Genomic DNA, 21314 nt, shown 5'->3' with positions numbered 1-21314 from the left:
CTTTCCATTAGAGCTGAACCATCTGAATAAATCAGGAGAGGATAATTTCCAGATTTGTTTGCATTTTAGTGTAGTCACTTGCCACATGATAAGACCTTAACAGCAAGCTAGAGTTTCAAAAACTACTCATGTGGGTTCCCTTTCCATGAACTAGGTCTTTAGTGGCCAGAGATGGTCATTCTGTGAATAATATACACATTCCCTAGCCAAAAATCTGTGTCTTTGGCATTAACTCTTTCTACATATCTAAAGAAACCTTTATAAGTCTGTCTTAAATTTTATAGATCTTGTATACAATTCAGATCCCTACTAGTGTCAATCAATTTATGATCACCAAGGCCTCATCCTCACTGAATTGGGAATAGATCAACAAGTACCCAAATCTCAGGAAGTGCCCTTAGTCTATGAAGAAGGTGTAAATGGGCATGTCCACATCCTTCTTAGCTGAAAGTTCCAAAGACTCACAACGTTACTAAAGGAATGTTTGCACCACATCAAATGGACCAAACTTTCCTCAGGAACCCTCAAGTACTGATGTGTAGGACACAAGATAGAAGAATGAATGACAAAACAAACAAACAAAAAAAAAAAAAAAAACCTAGATTTGAAGTAGGATGACTTCAATTCTGCCATTAAACCATATAAACTTGATTAAATCATGAGAAAATGCAAAAGTAAGGCAGAAAGGTAATAAATGTACCTTGTCAAATATAATTCCAGAACAGGATACCTTTTCTTTTTAAATCTCCACATTCCTAGAATTAAGTAAAAGAAAATTACATCTTATCTTGAAATAGGTCTTTGTGCTCCTGTTCCTAGTGTTAAGTGCCTTCAGTGGATTGTTCTATAGAAAGATCATCATTTTCCTTATCAAGAACAATTTATGTTGAGATGGTGAAAGAAGTTTAAAGTGTTAAACATGTGTGAGATAAGATGGTTTAGAAGACTGAATGTAGAGAGCTTTATCTGTTCTATGAAAGGAAAAATCCATCTGAGATGGAAAGATCAAATGAAGGTTTTTTTCAAAGATTCTTTTTCCTAGTCTTTATCCTTTCTGATTTCTCTACAACATTTGACACTTATCTATGCTTTTCCCTCCCTATACTGTCCTCCAAGCTTTCACTTTCAGATAAGAAAACAAAGTTTTTTATGAGTTTCTAGGCTACCAGACAAACTTAATCCTATGGAAATAAGGGTATTGGAGACACTCTTTTGTGTGGTTCTAGGTACATTTCTAGGAATCAGTGTTCTAAGAATATACTATATGTATTGCTCCTACCAGCCTCCATACTCCTAAATGGACACCATAGTACAACAAATAGACTTACACATTCAACAATGTAAAAATTACTTCATATAATCCATGTGACTTAAAAAGAAAACATAACAGAAACAAGTTACTCTTGGAAAACAAAGGTAATATGACTAAAGTTTTTTCCAGTAGATTTTTGCAAGATGGAAATCCCAGAAACAGTCAATATATTATATCTATTTATCTGTGAAAGTGATGTATTCCCCTAATAGAATAAATTCATTATAATTTCCCATGCCTAGCCCAGTCAAAAGTATTACCTGGCATCCCAAAGAACAATGTTATCTAGGATGATTCATGAGAGCAACTTCCACTTACTAAACTTATTAAACTGAGGTCTTGAAAAGACCTTCGCTTAAAAAGGCCAAGGTATCACACTGCATCCAGGGCCTTCTTCAATCGTCCTAACCTATGTCTTGCCACTGGATTCAGATGATTGAAGAAGCAAGTAAAACTGATGACTTTACACACCCCTGCCTCATTTAAATCCAATATACTTGCAAGTCAAAACATCACCTTCCTGATGAAATTGGTCCTCTTAAAAATTAAGGATGAATAACAAGCTATAACTAGAGTGTAACTTGGTTTTGAAGACCACATTTTAGAAAAGATAGACAAGCTACAACAAATCCAGAAGACAACTGGTCAGAACTTTGAATAATTGAGTACACATTTGCTTGATGAAATTATAGAGTATAAGAGTCAGATTACAAGACAATGAGATATAGGACCTTAAGTAGACTTTATGTACCTTGTAATAAGTTTCGGATCATTGGATGAAGGTAACTTTTGATTAGCTACCATATGTCTTGTAACTTAGATTAAAAAAACAAACAAACAAACAAACAAAAACAAGCTAGGTCTTTTATGATAATCAAGTATTGAGCCTCATTTTAAGCTCAATTTTTAAAATTTATTAATTTATTAATTTTTTTTATTTTCAAAACATGCACAGATAATTTTTCAACATTGACCTTTGCATAGCCTTGTTCCAAATTTTCCCCTCTCCTCCATCCCCTCCCCTAAATACCAAGCAATCTATAACAAATAACAAGCAATCTATAACCTATAAATATTATATAATCTATAATAACATGTATGTTATACATGTTAAAATATATGTTAAATCCAATATATGTAAACATTTATACAATTTTCTTGTTGCACAAGAAAAATCAGATCAAAAAGGAAAGAAAATGAATAAGAAAATAAAATGCAAGCAAACAACAAAAAGCGAGAGTGCCATGTTGTGATCCATACTTTTTTTGCATCTTGGAAAATACAGTTTTGAGAAAGGTCGGAATAATTGTCATGCAGCAGAAGCACATGCCATCATCCATCGGAGCAGAGTCCAAGTTTTGAGTCAAGTTAAGTTGATTCAAAAAAATCTTGAAAGGTTCTAGAAAAGGGCTTAATATAATAAGATTAAATTTAAAAGACATATATAAAATCTTGCACTTGGATACCAAAAATCTGTTTTATCATCATAAAATGAATGAGACTTGGTTTAAATTAAAGCTTTTTATTTTAAAAACATATGCATGGATAATTTTTCAACACTGACTTTTGTAAAACCTTGTGTTCCATTTTACCCTCCTTTTAACCCAACGTTCTCCATTTGATGGCAAGTAATTCAATATATGTTAAATATTGGTAAAATATATGTTAAATCCAATATATGCATACATATATTTTTTTTATGGATTTTTATTGATAAAACATATTCATGGGTAATTTTTCACCACTGACCCTTGCAAAAACTTCTGTCCCAACTTTTCCCCTCTTTCCCTCCCCTTTCCTAGATGGCAGGGAGTCCCATACATGTTACGTATGTTAAAATATATGTTAAATACAATATATGTATACACATTTATACAGTTATCTTGGTGCACAAGAAAAGTTGGATTTAAAAAGAAGGTAAAAATAACCTGAGAAGAAAAACAAAAATGCAAGCAAAAGTAACAAAAAATGGAAATGCTATGCTGTGGTCCACACTTATTTCCTAATGTTCTTTCACTGGGTATAGCTGGTTCTGTTTATTAGTGATCAATTGGAACTGATTTGGATTCTCTCATTGTTGAGAGTCTCATCCATCAGAATTGCTCCTCATATAGTATTGTTGTTGCAGTGTATAATGATCTCCTGGTTATACTCATTTCATTTAGCATCAGTTTATGTAAGTCTTTCCCAGCCTCTTTGTATTCAACCTGCTAGTCATTTCTTATAGAACAATGATATTTCATAACATTCATATACTACAACTTATTCAGCCATTTTCCAATTGATGGGCATCCATTCAATTTCCAGTTTCTAGCCACTACAAAAAAAAAGGCTGTCACAAGCATTTTTGCACTTACAATTCTCTTTCCCTTCTTTAATATCTCTTTGGGATATAAGCCCAGTAGTAATACTGCTGGATCAAAGGGTATGAACAGTTTGATAACTTTATGGGTATAGTTCCAAATTGCTCTCCAGAATGGTTGGATCCATTCACAACTCCACCAACAATGCATCAGTGTACCAGTTTTCCCACATCCCCTCCAACATTCATCATTATCTTTTCCTGTCATCTTAGCCAATCTGAGAAGTGTGTAGTGGTTTCTCAAGTTGTCTTAATTTGCATTTCTCTGATCAATAATGATTTGGAGCAGCTTTTCATATGACTAGTAATAGTTTCAATTTCTTCATCTGAAAATTGTCTGTTTATATCCTTTGACCATTTATCAACTGAAGAATGTCTTGATTTCCTACAATTTCGGGTCAATTCTCTATATATTTTGGAAACGTGGACTTTATCAGATCCTTTGGATGTAAAAATGTTTTCCCGGGTTATTGCTTCCTTTCTAATCTTGTCTGCATTAGTTTTGTTTGTACAAAAGCTTTTTAACTTGATATAATCAAGATTTTCTGTTTTGTGATCAATAATGATCTCTAGTTCTTTGGTCACAAATTCCTTCCTCCGACTTACATCAACTGATGCTGAATGAAACGAGCAGAACTAGGAGATCATTATACACTTCAACAAGGATACTGTATGAGGATGTATTCTGATGGAAGTGGATATCTTCAACATAGAGAAGAGCTAATCCAATTCCAATTGATCAAAGGAACACTGGGAAATGAGTGTAAACTGTGTAACAACATAATAAAATTTTCAAAGAATATGATTGCACATGAAACTGCCAATCTATTATGTACAATTTTCTGCTCCTTTTAAATATACAATAAAATTATTGGGTAACTTTCAAAAACAAAAAAACAAAAAAAAAATTCCTTCCTCCTCCACAGGTCTGAGAGGTAAACTATCCTATGTTCTTCTAATTTATTTATAATCTCATTTTTTATGCCTAGATCATGAATCCATTTTGATTTTATCTTGGTGTACAGTGTTAAGTGTGGGTCCATGCCTAGTTTCTGCCATACTAATTTCCAATTTTCCCAGCAGTTTTTGTCAAATAGTTAATTCTTATCCCAAAAGTTGGGGTCTTTGGGTTTGTAAAACATTAGATTGGTATAGTTATTGACTATTTTGTCCTGTGAACCTAACCTATTCCACTGATCAATTAGTCTGTTTCTTAGCCAATACCAAATGATTTTGGTGACCACTGTATAGTTTTAGATCAGGTACAGCTAAGACACCTTCATTTGATTTTTTTTTCATTAGTTCCCTTGAAATTCTTGACCTTTTGTTCTTCCAGATGAATTTTGTTGTTATTTTTTCTAGGTCATTAAAATAGTTTCTTGGGAGTCTGATTGGTATAGCACTAAATAAATAGATTAGTTTAGGTAGTATTGTCATCTTTATTATATTCGCTCGACCTATCCAAGAACACTTAATATTTTTCCATTTGTTTAGATCTGACCTCATTTGTGTGGAAAGTGTTTTGTAGTTTTGCTCATATAGATCCTAACTTTCCCTTGGCAGATAGATTCCCAAATATTTTATACTATAGACAGTTATTTTAAATGGAATTTCTCTTTGTATCTCTTTTGTTAGTCATGTATAAAAATAATGAGGATTTATGTGGATTTATTTTGTATCCTGTAACTTTGCTAAAGTTGTGGATTATTTCTAATAGCTTTTTAGTAAAATTCCTGGGGTTCTCTAAGTATACCATCATATCATCTTCAAAGAGTGATAATTTGGTTTCCTCATTACCCACTCTAATTCCTTTAATCTCTTTTTCATCTCTTATTGCCAAAGCTAGCATTTCTAATATAATATTGAATAGTAATGGTGATAGTGGGCTACCTTGTTTCACTCCTGATTTTATTGGGAATGGTTCCAGTTTATCTGCTGGATGATACTGAATATTTTAAAGAAAAGTTCATTTATTCCTATACTCTCTAGTCTTTTTAATAGGAATGGGTGTTGGATTTTATCATATGTTTTTTCTGCATCTATTGAGATGATCAAAGGGTTTTTAATAATTTGGTTATTGATATAGTCAATTATGTTAACCGTTTTCCCAATATTGAACCAGCCCTGCATTCCTGGTATAAATCCTACTTGGTTACAGTGTATTATCCTGGGGATGATTTTCTGTAATCTTTTTGCTAATATTTTGTTTAAGATTTTTGCATCAATGTTCATTAGGGAGATTGGTCTATAATTTTCTTTTTCTATTTTTGCCCTACCTTGTTTAGGTACCATGTCTATGTCATAAAAGGAATTTGGTAGGACTCCTTCAATCCCTAATTTTTCAGATAGTTTATATAGCATTGGAGTTAATTGGTCTTTAAATGTTTGGTAGAATTCACATGTAAATCCATCTGATCCTGGGGATTTTTTCTTAGGGAGTTGATTAATAGCTTGTTCTATTTCTTTTTTCTAAAATTGGACTATTTAAACCAATTTACTTCTTCCTCTGTTAATCTGGGCAACCTATATTTTTTAAGATATTCATCCATTTCATTTAAGTTATCAAATTTATTGGCATAAAGTTGGGCAAAGTATCTTCTAATTATTGTTCTAATTTCCTCTTCATTAGTGGAAAGTTCTCCCTTTTCATTTTTAAGACTAACAATTTGATTTTCTACTTTCCTTTTTCTAATCAAATTAACCAGGGGTTTATTTTGTTGGTTTTTTCATTTAACCAACTCTTAGTTTTATTTATTAATTCAATAGTTTTTTTCAGTTTTATTAATTTCTCATGTTATTTTTAAAATTTCAAGTTTAGGGTTTGATTGAGGGTTTTTAATTTGCTCTTTTTTAGCTTTTTTAGTTGCAAGCCTAATTCATTGACTTTCTCTTTCTCTATATAATGCAATTAAGCCTGTAGATAAAATTTTCCCTTTTTACCACTTTGGCTGCATCCCACACATTTTGGTATGTCGTCTCATTATTGTCCTTCTCTTGGGTGAAATTATTGTGTCTATGATTTGCTGTTCACTCATTCATTCTTTAGGATGAATTTATTTAGTTTCCAATTACTTTTTGGTATATTTTCTCCTGGCTTTTTATTGCATGTAATTTTTATTTCATTGTGATCTGAAAAGGATACATTTACTATTTCTGCCTTTTTGCATTTAAATTTGAAGTCTTTATGTCCTAATATATGGTCACTTTTTGTATAGGTTCCATGAACTGCCGAGAAGAAAGTGTACTCCTTTCTGATTCCCATTTAGTTTTCTCCAAAGATCTAACTTTTCTAGCGTTCTATTTGCCTCTTATTTATTTTGTGGTTTGATTTATGTAGTTCTGAGAGTGCAAGGTTGAGATCTCTCATTATTATAGTTTTGCTGTCTATTTCTTCTTGCAGTTCTCTTAATTTCTCCTTTAGGAATTTAAATGGTATACCACTTAGTGCATATATGCTTAGTATTGTTATTGTTTTATTATTTATGCTACCCTTTAGTAAGATATAGTGCCCTTCCTTATCTCTTTTAATTACATCAATTTTTGCTTTTGCCTGATCTGAGATTAGGATGGCTGTCCCTGCTTTTTTGATTTCACCTGAAGCATAGTAGATTCTGCTCCAGCCTTTTACCTTTACTCTGTATGTATTACTCTGCTTCAAGTGTGTTTCCTATAAATATATTGTATGATTCTGGCTTTTAATCTGGTCTGGTGTCTAAGGGGAAGATTATCCCATTCACATTTATGGTTAAATTACCAATTCTGTATTTTCTGCCATCTTGTTATCCCCAATTATGCTTTTCTCTTTTCTTTTCGCCTTATCCCCCTCCCCAGCATTAAACTTATGAGCACCATTTGCCTTATGCAGCTCTTCTTCTTCAGGATCCCTCCCTCTCCCTTAGAGTCCCTCTCCTTTTCTTAAACATTTTCCTTACTATTTCTGTATTCTCTTCTATTTAGCCTACTCCTTCCCTTTTCACTTTTCCACTCCCACTTTTCAATGAAATGGGAGAAGTTTCTCTATAAACCAAATATGTCTAATATTTTCTCTTTGAGCCAATTCTGATGAGAGTAAGATTCACACTATGATCATCCTAACTCCCTTCTTTCCCTCAGATATAATAGGTTTCCTTTGCCTCTTCCTGAGATGTAATACCTTCACTTTTCCCTTTTTCTGGTACAATTTCCTTTCCACCTCTATATCCTTTTTTATATTACAACAGTAAAACCAAATTATTACATGTACGTTTTATGTATACCCATAACAGAAATACAGTTCTCAAGAGTTCTTTTTACCTTTTTAAACTTTTTGTTTATTTCTGGTTTTTTCATGAGAAATAAATGGAATTCACTTATTTCACTGAATATCCATCTTCTTCCCTGGAAGAAAATGCTCAGTTTGGTTAGTTATTCTTAGCTGCATTCCAAGTTCCTTTGCCTTTCAGAATATCAGATTCCAGACCCTTCGATCCTTTAATGTAGACGCTGCTAGATCCTGAGCAATTCTTATTGCGTCTTCTTGGTATCTGAATTGTTTTTTTCTGGCTGCTTATGGTATTTTTTTCCTTGGTCTGATAGATCTGGAATTTAGCCACAATATTTCTTGGAGTTTTAATTTTGGGATCTCTTTCAGTAGATGATGGATGAATTCTTCCAATGGCTATTTTACCTTCTGATTCTATAACATTTGGGCAATTCTCTTTGATGACTTCCTGAAAAATGGTGTCTAGGCTCTTTTTTTCATCATGATTTTCAGGGAGTCCAATAATCCTTAGAATATTTCTCTTAGATTTATTTTCCAGTTCTGTTGTTTTCCCAAGTATTTAACATTTTTTTCTATTTTTTTTTTCATTATTTTGGTTTTGCTTGAATGACTCTTGATGTCTCATAGTCATTTGTTCCATTGTTCAATTCTGATTTTTAATGAATTACTTTCTTCAAATTTTTTAAAATTTCTTTTTGTATTTGCCCAATTGAGTTTTTAAATAAGTTGTTTTGTTCTATGGAAAATTTTTCCATTTTGCCAATTTTATTTTTTAAGGAATTATTTTCTTTTTCCATTTCACAATTCTGTTTTTCAGGGAGTTGTTTTCTTTTTCCACTCTATCTTTTAATGAGTTATATGCTTTATCCAGACCCTCTTGCAAAGCTTTCCTTTCCTTTCCCCATTTTTCTTGTAGTTATCTTTTAAGATCCTTTAAAATTTCTTCTATGAGAGCCTTATGTAGTGGGGACCAGATCATACCCACCTTTGGGTTTTCATCTAGAAACAAATTGTTTTTAGTCTCCTCAGTTTTTGAAATCTGCTCTTTCAGTATAGAAGCTATCTATACTTAGAGCTCGTTTTGCCTTTTTACTCATTAAAACAAAAACAAAAAACAAAAAAACAATACTGCAGTCTGCTTATGGGGTACTGAGGTTTCCAAGCTGCCTCTACAGACAACAGGAAGTGGCAGTGAAGCAGCAGTGGGAAAGCAGTGGCTGTGCTGGGATTAGCAGTTTTGCGCTGAGATTGTGCTGAGTCCCTCCAGGTGCTGGGTAGGTGTGGCCAGGTCCCAAGAGACTCTAGCATTTGGGGGTTATAGTCTTTACCCTTTGTGTTTATAGCTTCTCTGCTGATCTACTGGCTTGCTGCCAGGGCAGAGTAGCTGACACTGGTAGAGTTCTCCCCTCATATTTTCCACTGGCAGACACCACACCCCACGCCACTTGGATCTGCTCAGTGTGAGCTGTTATCTGTGCTCTCACTGCCTATCTGCTTGCATTTGTGCCTGACTTAGCCCCATTCCATCCTGGTGCGCAAGCAAAAACAGACCTTTTCTGACAAATTTCGAGATTTCTGTTAGTCATGTGTTGTACTCCCAATATTTGTGGGTTCTAATAGTCAAGCACTAATTCAGAGGCTGAGTTTTGTAAAATAGTTTAAGGGTAGAGGAGGGTAGATGTGTGTGTCCCGTGTGCCATATTGGCTGTTCCCCAATAAATACCTTCTTTAAAAATACATTTCTGGCCCCTGACAAAGAAGGAAGTAACAGCAAATTCAGCTGTGTTCCACATCTTACATTGCAAGTTAAACTTTTCACACTTCTTTCCAGAATTAAAGTACAGTTCCTTTGTTCAGGAGATGAGAGACATAACAATCACAAGTTTTCTTAGCTCTTGAATGACACATCTTTTCTAGATAAAGGAAAGGTTATTAGTCAGTCTTGTTTTCTTGCTTCCAGATCTACAGAAGCAAAAGTTTACTTCTTTGGAAGATGCTGTGTCCTCCTTTCTAAAGCCCCCAAATTTGGCTGACAACACGTACTGTGCTTTCTAAAGCCCCCACACCAGGGTGATCAAAATATACCTTTCTAGTGGAGAAGTAATAAAGTGGGACTCCTGAGGATGGTGGAAAAATGGAATCCGTTTATTTTCAGGGCTTTCCCCTTTTTATAATGAAACAAAAACAACTCAGAGCACGTAGGACCACATAAACAACTTGCTATTGTAGTTTGCCACCTGGTATCAATCTTCCACCTGCTATCACTCTGCTTTAATCTCAACACAGACTGTCACCATCCCCTGACTTCTCAGGAAGACCAAGAGCCCGTAGGGGAGATGGGGAGCCGAACCAGACATTATTAGCAGGTTTCCTCTGGGCTGAATGGGCTTACACCTTACCCAGAGTTTCCCCACTGACTGTGACCCTCTACAGGAAGACACAAACTTAGTATTCTGACTCATAGCTGCCATTCTGGTGATTAACAGCAATGTTTACAAAAGTTTTTCAATAGTTTCCCTTCTGACTGTTTTGGAGTATATTTTAGCAGTATACTTCAATTTATCCTAAATAACATGTTCACTAACAGAAACATTCATCATTACTTTGCCACTTGGATAAAATCAGTTTATATATTAACAAAAACACCCACATAAAAGCTGCTTCTCTTATTCTTAATCAGGTTAAGATCAAAACAAAGCATCTGATGCTTTAAATAAATAAATAAATAAATAAATAAATAAATAAATGAGTGAGTAAGTAAATAAATAAATAAATAAATAGATGAATGAATGAATAAATAAATAAATAAATAAGACCCTGTGTAGTATATTTTATCATTATCCACATTGCACAGATAAGTGTACCAAGTGTCCTCTGGAAGAATTTGAGCTCAGTTTTATTGGTATTCCAAGTCTGATGCTCTGAGTCATCTAATGATCTTTAACCAAGCCTAGTTTCCTAATATTATGTGTTTAACTAGTAGACAAGACAAGTACAATAATGTTGGGTTAGTTATGACACATTTCCAACCAAATTTTTTGTGCCATATCAATAATACCATTTTATGAATTTTCTTTAGGTCACTGCCTACCCACTGCCAAGAAGCCAACACAAAGCAGAGGAAAGATTTTTACTGTAGTTTATTCATTCAGAGTGTGACATACTTTGTCAATATCATATAAAAATGTATATCAATCCTAATTCAACCACTTTTTATATTAAATAAAAAATAAATATAATTGCTTTTTATAGTATGGCTGGTCAAATAAAGAAAAAAAAAGAATGCTTATTAAAATAAAATGTTCATCATTAGCTTTGAGATTGAGTTAATTTTGTTAGTGTAGCTAGTTTCATTAAGTCAAAAGGAACTATCTGACAGGCAGGATAAGGAAGGTAGACATTCCTTGGGCTTTTGTAGCCCTCCTTTTATAGCAATTAAGCCTTTCTGTACCAATTAGAGGAGGAAAGAAGACATAGAAGGAAACCAGCTGTTGCAGCTGTTTCTGTAGTTCATGAGGGGGTCAAACAAAAAAAGAGAATCCAAACAAAAGGAAATGAATGATGTCTTTCCTAAAATCTACTATGAACAGTACTAGTATCAGTTCTCTATTTTGTTCAAGTGAAATATGACTTAAGTAAGGCAAGGAAGAATTGCCTTGATTACAAAAAACAAGTCTTGTAGATTAAGATGTCCTAGACTGGCTAACAAAAACTGAAAATAAAAAATAAATTAAAATCTAACTGTTCTGCCTAAGTGGGAAAAAAAAGGCTACAAATAATTGTCTAGACATCGCTAGGATGATCTAGGATTGTACTTCTCAAAAATTCCTACGATTTGGTGTCATTTGCAATCTACAAAATATAGATGCCAAAGATGTAACAAGTCTCAAAGCACATTGGTATGGGATTCTCTGATGGAGATCAATGCCTCATCACTGCACAAAGATCAAGGAAAATATATGAGACTGAGAGATAGGAGAACTCTTTAGTCTCTTTGGGTCTTATTTGATGATTCCAGCTTCTATTATCAAGAGAGAAGATGAATGATACCAAACCCACTTCAGGTTGCTGAAGAAAAAGACTAGGTAGAAGATGACATGTACAATTTCAATCGTGTCTTTCTTTTCAGCTTGCTACATTAGAGACTTTGAGGAGTTTGAGGGTGAGATCTAGGACTCTTTCTCTCGTGATTAAGCTGAGTTACCTGACTACCAATAGAAGAGCTCCTTCACTCTGTATTATCTGGTATATGTTCTCATATTTATACTTTCCCTGACTTCTGTTTTGCTATCAACTTGGGTAAGTGGATTTCTTTGCTACTTACTTTGTGTACTCACTATGAAATTATTATTTGATAGAAAAGAAGCCTTTGGATATAAAGTCTGGGTTCTCATTTCTCCCTTAATGAATAGGGATCAAAAGTTTGCATGAACCTGAAAACCATAAGTCCTAGACAAATAATATTTAAGGAAGCAGAGATAATTTTAGCTTGATATTTCCCCTCTTTGAGGAAAATAGAGTAGCCAAGCATCTGACCTTTAGGGCCTATTTCTGGTCCTGGCAGGAATTAAAGTATCCCCTAGAGAACAGGACCCTAAAGTTGTCTATTTTGTCTCAAAATGAAACATTTATGCCACAAAATAATACCATATTACTTGTTAGGGATAGCTTTGCTACATATGGGACCTTATCTAAGATAAAAATTGGTTGGCCCAATTTTTGCTTTTGTGGATATCTCTGGAGAAATTCTCTGCCATGGACTTTAGATTCCAACTATCCTATACTGAGAGACTCTGAGAAATTTGGCAAATAAAATAAAATAAAAATTCAGACTGTAAATATACAGTTGATATTTCATTTGCCTGGTGTGTATTCCCTATGAAAAGGAGAAACTTTTAAATTACTTTGTATTAATTACTTTGATTTATTTTTAGTTTAATTGAAGAATTAAGTTCCTTTCTTTAGGAAAAGCTTAGCCCTAATAGCTAAGTTATACCAACACAGACATTCCCTTTACCATTTAGCATTTAGAGTAAGACATATATCTTTGTAGGAATGAAATAATCATTGGATTATAAGACTTTTAAAAGGGGGAATTAACAAAAGGTGAATTTCCTCTTTCTGGTCTTAGTGAATGAGTCCCCCCCCCCTTTTTTTTTTTTTTTTTTGAACTAGAGCTTAAGTATAAGTTGAGTAATATAATCTTCTAGAATTAGGTTTCCCTATCTGGCAGCTGTTACAAAAATAATTTCTGTAAATCATTCTTTTGTCTTTGACTTTTGAGGCATCAGTGGACTTGATTTGATTTGCAAATACAAGCTTTGCTAATTAAATTATTATATTCAGAAATGTGCCTCAAAATCTTTTATTTCAGATAATTAATCTAACAATTTACAAATCAGTTCTATTAATGTAATTTTGCAAAATTGTTATTTGTTGATTGCTTATCTGGTGATTTTTGTATTCTTAAATTCTGTATCAAGTTTGATATACAATATGTTCTTTACTATTGAATCCTGGGTAAATTTTGATATTAAATTAATGTGAGAAATCTGGAATTACTAGCTCTGTTTAGTAGAAATGATCATATTATTCTTTTTGCATTTAAAAAGATCTTCATTGCTTACCTTTTGTGAAAGCAAAATGCCCTACAACTTTGTGAGGTGAAATTTTTGTGCCTGAAATCTACAACTAACTAATATTCTTAGCTATCTTTCTAGCTAAGCCTATTTGCCCTCTTGTCCTAATAAGTATTTAGTTTGTTCTAGCAGTAGCAAGGGACCATAGAGAAATTTCATGTCCTTTAAGATAGGGGCCTAGAGGAAATTGCTTGGACCACCTATGCTAGAGGGCGTTTTAGAGAATTTCAGTGTGCTCCAATGTAGAAAGAGACATATTTTATGCAGACCTCAATTAGATGGCTTTTACGTACCAAGGAAATCATTGTTAGTGTTTCTACCTAGGGAAGTTTTCTCATTTGAAAAAGGAGCAACACCAAGTTGACCCCATGTCTTAAATCCCTATAAGGAGAGTTTTATGTGGCTGGGAAAGCTCAGTGGAAACCAAGTTTCTGTTTGAAACAGAAGCCAGTCTTTTTCTTTTGCTTATGAACTGAGAAGGGTCCTATAGAGCTAGTAAGACTAAACAAAATTTGTAAAATTGGTAAAATACTTCTTATTTTGTTGGCTTATTTGGAGATTTTAGTGAAATATTCCTTTTCTGTGAATCTACAATTTGTATTTAGAGATAATTGTGATTTTCATCTGTGCTTATGGGATTGCATATGATAATATGGCTGTTTTGAGACTTTACTGTTTAGCATAAAGGAAGCAAGTGAAAGAACACTTCTGATGCCTCCCCAGAGAACACAGAAAACTAAACTGAATTTGAGATGAGGACTGTGATTAAATTTTTTAAAAATACCTACATGGTACAGCAAATTTCAATAAGGAGGAGATGATATTGGGAATATATAAACTGAATTTATCTGGGAATGCCCAGATTGACAAATATGAAGGGACCTTTGGAGTATGTACAAGATACCTAACATGGAAGTTTCTTAGTTCTTAGTCACCTAGAGTTGGGCAGGTATAGCTTTTATTGATTAGATGCTAGTATCTTTAAAATTAGTAAGGTCAGTCTCTTCAGCCATATTATTTTTCTGCTGTTCTTTCCTACTTTGTTCAGAGGATGACGATCTCAGTTCATTAGCAGTGCTTGTCATGAACTTAATATGTAAAGGGAAAGAGCTTCCTTTCTCTACTCTCCTTTTATCCTCCCCTGGAGATGTTTTTTTCTTCCTATTCTTTGTTTGTTTGTCCTCAGTTTTACATACCTGAGGTGATCCTCACTGGCCCAAGAAGTTCAAGCCCTGACTCTAGAAGAAGGATGGGGTTGACTGCCAGCCTGCCAGGCATGGAAGCCTTCAGAACCCAGGGGTGCCTGAGCCTGAGGGCACTTTTGCACTTGGAATTGAGACTCTGGCCAACAGAAATTGAGCTACAATTCATTTCCCCTATTTAAAAGATTGAGGTAGTACAAAATGGGAGAAGAATTAAGCCTCATGTGTTAGATTATACCTTCTGAAGTAAATATTCCTTTGTGAAAGGAAATCCAATTTTTAATAAACCTTTGGGTGAAAGGAAGCAGACCTCCTTTCTGAAGGAACTGAAGGAACAATATGGTGGGGAGCCTTTAGCAAAAAGAGAACCTTGAGGGGAGATTGAAATCTAACCCAAATGGCCTTCCAGAAAGTGAAGACCACCCCAGTCAGTGTTATTGAATTATGCTTTGTGAACTTCAGAGTTCAGTCTAAGGACAGAGTTAGATCATATGTGTGTTTTTATTCCTCTCAAGGGGTGGGCATGAATGCAGATCTATATAGTTAGAACTATCTGGCTGGTCAGACTTTTAATTTTAAATTCTGTCTGACCCATAACCAAGTTATAAAGAATATCCTTACATTCAGAGGATACCCAGGCCATGTGGCTCAGAGAGGACTGTGGACTGTACATGCAGGAGGCCAAGACAGGAATAGGCAATCAGAAAAGAGACGAATCTACCCACCAGAATCAGAAGAATGGGTCCTAAGGTGCTGTGAGGGGAAGAGTTCCACCTCTAGACTGCCATCCTATCTGAGTCATGGCACCAATGTCAGCCTCAGAGTTTGATCTAAGAATGGCAGAGCTAGGTCCTACGTATGCCTTTATTCCTCTCAAGTGGGTGGACGTGTATGCAGAGCTATAATTAGAATTGAGCTTAGAGTGGGAGTAGGCAGCAGGAACTGTAAAGGGAAAAACTTCAAGTCGGGGCAGGATTAAGTTTGACTATTGGTCCTCTGAACTAGGCTGTTTCTTAGAAGTTGCATGGTGGTCTAATCAAGTTTGGTACCTGGTCTGGTCTGTTCTTAAAGATTAAGAAGACATTCTTAGAGGATGGAGAAGTGAGCCACAGTGAGAGGTCCCCAGAGGCCCCTTAGTTCACTGCGGGTCAGTGTGAACCAGTCTAAGCTGGTTCCATAGCTGCTAGCTTGATAGGGGAAGTTCTGGATTCAGCAACCAAACCCTGCAAAAGATCTCTGCTGTGTCCAGCTGAGATGCTCAGCGTGCCTCCTTTTTGGCTGATTCTGATCTGGTTGAGGTCAGGCAGGCCTCCTCTGGATAGTAAAGTAGCTCAAGCAAATCAAGGTAAGTAAATCAAATCAAGTAAGGTAATTAACTGTTCTATTTTCACACCTTTTAATAATATATTTTTTCTTCCTCTCCAGAATCCTGTCTCCAAACAAAAGGTTGTAACTTCCAGTTGTTTGGTCATTTTCAGTTATATCTAATTATTTATGACCCCTTTGGAGGCTATTTTGGCAAAAATACCATATGGTTCCTTCTCCATCTTATTTTACAGATAAGAAAACTGAGAAAAACAGGGTTAAACTGACTTGTTATATAGCTAGTAAGTGCCTGAGGCTAGATTTGTACTCAGATTTTACTAACTCCAGATCTGGCACTAGTCACTGCCCTACCTAGCTGCCTTATAGAACTTCCATTACTGCATTATTTTTCTTTATGTAGGAAAACAATAGCCAGAGGCTCAAGCTCATTCACAAATTTTCAAATACAAATAGATTATTTGATTTCATATGGTATGTGACTGCTGCTGAAATAGTTCTATCACAACACAGAAATTATAAAATTGCAAAAACCTAAGTTTTATTAAGTACAATCACAGGTTCAATTCTCAAACAAAAATAAAAAATATGAACCCCCAATTAGCATTCTAACAAGGTTTCTAATAGATAAAATTATGTCTGACAATGAACTGATTCTTTTATATATTATAATCTTATATATTCCTTAAGTAATCATAATATTTTTAAAAGACATTTATAAAAATCATTTCAAAAAGACGAAACCTAATCATAATCTCAAATATCCCCTAAGGAAAAAAAAACCTAGTTAAATATTCTCTAGATGTAAATAAACTAAGTCAGATGTCAGATTAAACAATATTTAGAGGGCTCACAATTGACTGAGTGAAGGAAAAGGATTTATATATTATTAAGGAGTAGACACAGTTGGGATTTTTCCTTTGGCTTGTCTGAGAAATGTTACACAATCTCCCCTTGATACTAATATTCCATGAGTTAGATTTTGGTTTGGTTAGATTAATATTAACAGAAGACAGGCTTTCAGTAATCAAAAGTTGCAAGATAAACAACCTCTTGCCTATAGAACTTACTCAAAAATATAGTTTTTAGTAAAAAGTTTAGCCATTTGCTCTTTTAAAAAATTTTCTAATAAATAGTTTACCTCAGAGCATTTTTCATCCTAAATTAAGAATGCTGAATTTTTATATGCAAAAACATTATGAAACACCATTTGATTATATTGATCTATAAGTTATTGACCATAGTCTAATCTTTCATTTGACACAATTTTTATGAAATTATCCATTAAAACCCCTCCTTACAATGAAGGACCAGAGGTAGCCAGCTATTTTCCATTTTCCCCTTTTCTCTCCTCTTCTTTTTTGTAACAGGAGCAGAATGCAAAACAGGGCACAGGGATGGTATGTGAGAACTCAGAAGTAGAGGTGCAGGCAAATGTTATGTGGAGGTAGGGGTAGCCCTAAGAAGTGGCACTCGCCACTGCAAGTGCCATGCCTCCCTCTTTAGTGCTCAGGAAGCCTTGCATACCTCCCTCCTTCTCCATGTTCCAATCGTTAGATGGCCCAATCTCTCTGGCTCCTAGAGGACCTCTCTACTAACAGAGGATAGGGATGCTGTGCTAAAAATAAACTCTTTGTCCTCACCTCTATTTCTTGGTCACTCTGTCTCTGTGTGATCTGGGCACCTGAAGGCAGGTGAGCTGGCCTAGTTGTGGCCACCAAAGGGTGGGGACATAGATTAGGCAGTGGGCCGGGACAAGTGGCACCCTGTACAGGGACCATGTGACTAGGACCTCACTATATGGCAGGTATACATGGTGAGAAGGGAGAGAGAACTCTGCTTTAGTGAGTGGAATGTTCGGTATGGAACAAACTATAGTAAAGGACTCAAGCCAGGAGCTGCCAGGGAAAGATATTTATAGAATAGTAAAAACAAGCAGTATTAAAAATCGATTTAAAAACAGCCCAAGCATTTGTAGACACTATACAACTATGCTGTCCAAGGGACTGGCATTTTTGCTGGCAATGAGGTGGCAGACCGTGCTTTAGAATGTTCCCTTCTCACAGTAAACACCCCCTGAACATGCCCATGAATTTCTCCACTTACCTGCTAATTCTCTACATCACTTTTATGGCCTCACCTGGGAACAAGCCCAACAGATAGTGAAGCAGTGTGTTTAGTGTGTTCTGTTTCTCCCTCCTCCATCTAGCAAAGGAGTTAATCCCTGGGTTTATTCCCCAATGATTTGTAGCAAATGTATGTGACACATGTGAGCCGTGTGGCCATCCACGTTTGTATTGACACTTATTCTAAATTCCTTTGGGCCATGGTGGCCTCTGTGAGAACATTCCTTCAGTCATTAAACATTTGTATAGTTGCTTCTCCTAAAATATATTACAGGGATTCCCTATAATCCACAGGGTCAGGCCCTACTGGAACGAATCCATCGTACTTTGAAGGCCACCCTTATTAAACAGAAAGGGGGAGGAAGTAGACAGAATCCCTGATGGCCCACACAGGTGGATGTGGATAAAGCCTTATATATTTCCAATTTTTGTGCCTGGATAGGGATACTGGTCTCTCTCTAGGAATGATACATTTGGCACAATCTTATAGACAGGACAGAAAAGTAGGCCCCGTGAAAACAGCACTTCAAGTGCCAGAGAACATGCAAAAGGTCCTTTGGAAGGACGAGGAAGAACATTGACAAGGTCCATCCTTAGTACTTTGGAGAGGGCCAGGATATTTATGTCTTGCAGGTCCTGATGGGGAAGGCCACTGGATTCCAGAAAGAAGAACAAGGAAAGTTGCCCCTATTAAAACAGGGACCAAAGAAGAAAAGGAGATGACCCAGGAAACCTCTGAGACAGCACCATAGCGAATAGATGACCACTTCTGCCAGACCAACTTAGTGATTGGATCCAACATAGTTCCTTTCCCATCCCCTTCTTTTGTATCCCATGGACTCTATGTAGCCATTTTTGTATTGTTGCTTCTTTTGCTTTTGCCTACTTTGCTAGGATGCTTTATACATATTCTTAAAAATTCTATAGAGGTGCTTAAGAAAGAGCTTCTCATTCATCAACATGAGAACACTCAATTGTATTAATAAAAAGGGGAGATGTAATAACAGGAACAGAATGAGGAACAGGATACCGGGATAGTACGTGAGAGCTGAGAGGTAGAGGTGCAGGTGAGCATTATGTGGAGGTAAGGCTAGCCCTAAGAGGCAGCACTTGCCACTAGTGCCACGCCTCCCTCCTTAGTGCCTTACACACCTTCCTCCTCCATGGACCAAATCCTTGGATGACTCAACCTCTATGGCTCCTAGAGGACCTCCCTACTAACAGCAGATATAAACATGATTGTGCTAACTCTCTCTGACCTCACCTCTGGTCGGTCTGTCTCTGTATGATCCAGTTGGAGCCTGAAGGCAGGTTAGCTGGCCTAGTCATAGCTACTGAAGAATGGACATATAGATCAGTCAGTGGTCCAGGACACTTTTCTACAGGATGTAGATTCAAAATAAGGCATGGACTTTCTTCATCCCTTTCTGAAGTTTTTATAAGTTTAAGCCTTCTCTCTTAGAGGGTTAACTAAATCCAAAGCCCATTTCCTAAGCAGGACAGATGTTGCTACATAACATGTCTATGCTATGTGGCTTCTGCCCTACTCTCAGGGTTTGAAATTGAAATTGAAATTCTTCTATTACTAGTCATTTAGAGCTTTGTTAAAATGGCTTTTAATAAACTGGCTTTCCTTGAGAAGCACCTGTTTATATCCTTTGACCATTCTTTTAAATAATGGCACTTGTTCTTACATATTTGGTATATTAGATATCAAACCTTTATCAGAAAAACACACAAAAGATTTTTCCTGCTAAATTATTTCCTTTTACCTTTTAATTGCACTGAATTAATCTGTGATTGATAGTATTTTTCTTGACTATACATATTTGTTATAAAGATTTTTTTTAATTTAGAAAGAGAGGAGAAAGAGCAAAAATACCCCCAAAAGAGAAGAAGAAAATGTAATGTTCTTTTGTTTCAGTTTTCTTGGGGTCTCTGGGAGCAGCCTTCGTTTCAGTTCAGTAAATCACCACAAGTGCAGCCGGGTGTTGAAGTCCAAGTCCTTTATTATCTCTTTGAAAGCCTTGTCTCCTTTCTTGGGGCCCTGTTAGCTTTCTTAGAGGCCTATCTCTCTCCTTGGTTCCAAAAGCTTGAGTTTCCTGCTGCCAGTCCTTTGGCTTCTCTGCCTCTGCCAGCTTCTTCTCTGTGGTTCTCAGTCCTTGCTTATATGGTCCACACTGAGTATAAACCAATCATTATGTCACTAGGAAACCATTATTTTTGTAGGATTAAATCAGTGCTAAACTAGATTTAACCATTGTCTCCTCAATTCCACTTAGTACCTTGTTTCAAGTTCTAGCCCATAACAAGAGAAAGAAAATAATTGTAGCATTTTAAGAGATGCATAAAGGCAAACAAAGGAGACTCAAAAAGAGACATAGATGATCAAGATAGCTATAAAACTAACATATTCATTATTTTTAAAACTATAAGAGATTCATAGCATTGTGGACAATCTTTTATTCTGTTCTGTGTATTCTTAATAATATTTGTCAAGTACACAATAATACAAAAAACAGTAATAAAATGATAAAAAATAAATGAACTTTTTTTCTTATTTTAATAGTATTTTAATTTTCCAAAACAAAGATAGTTTTCAATATTCACCCTTGCAAAAGCTTATATTCCAAATTTTTCTCCCTCCCTTCCACTTTCCCAAGACACCAAGCAATCTAATAGAGGTTAAACATATGCAATTCTTCAAACATATGTCCATATTTGTCATGTTGCACAAGAAAAATCAGCTCAAAAGGAGAAAAAAAGAAAAAAACCCTAGAAAACAACAATAAAAAAGGTGAAAATACTATGCTTTGATCCACATTCAGTATCCATGGTTTTCTCTCTGGATTTGGACAATACTTTCCATCCCAAGAAATTACCTTTTTATTAAAAAAAAAAAAAAAAAAGCAAAGGTGATAACATTATATCAGGGTGTCCCAAAAGTCTTAGTGCACTTTTAAAGCGCCCTACTAAGAATGTATACTTATTTAAGGAAATCTGGGGACAAGAGGAAAGAAGCATGTTGGAGAACATTTAGATGAATGCCTATAGAATTGACTTGGTTATTGATACATAATACAGATCAA

At 35.3% G+C, this 21314-nt stretch overlaps 1 protein-coding gene across 1 annotated transcript in view; it reads right to left on the bottom strand.

Moving 5' to 3' along the window:
* LOC141566823 (uncharacterized) overlaps positions 1-21314 on the bottom strand; it is an 82794-nt gene that overhangs the window by 14713 nt on the left and 46767 nt on the right. The gene's annotated exons all lie outside the window — the stretch shown is intronic.

Source organism: Sminthopsis crassicaudata, chromosome 4 (assembly GCF_048593235.1).
Source record: "Sminthopsis crassicaudata isolate SCR6 chromosome 4, ASM4859323v1, whole genome shotgun sequence".
NCBI lineage: Eukaryota > Metazoa > Chordata > Mammalia > Dasyuromorphia > Dasyuridae > Sminthopsis > Sminthopsis crassicaudata.
Note: the sequence above shows the minus strand (reverse complement) of the source record. Positions and strands in the feature narration are given on the sequence as shown.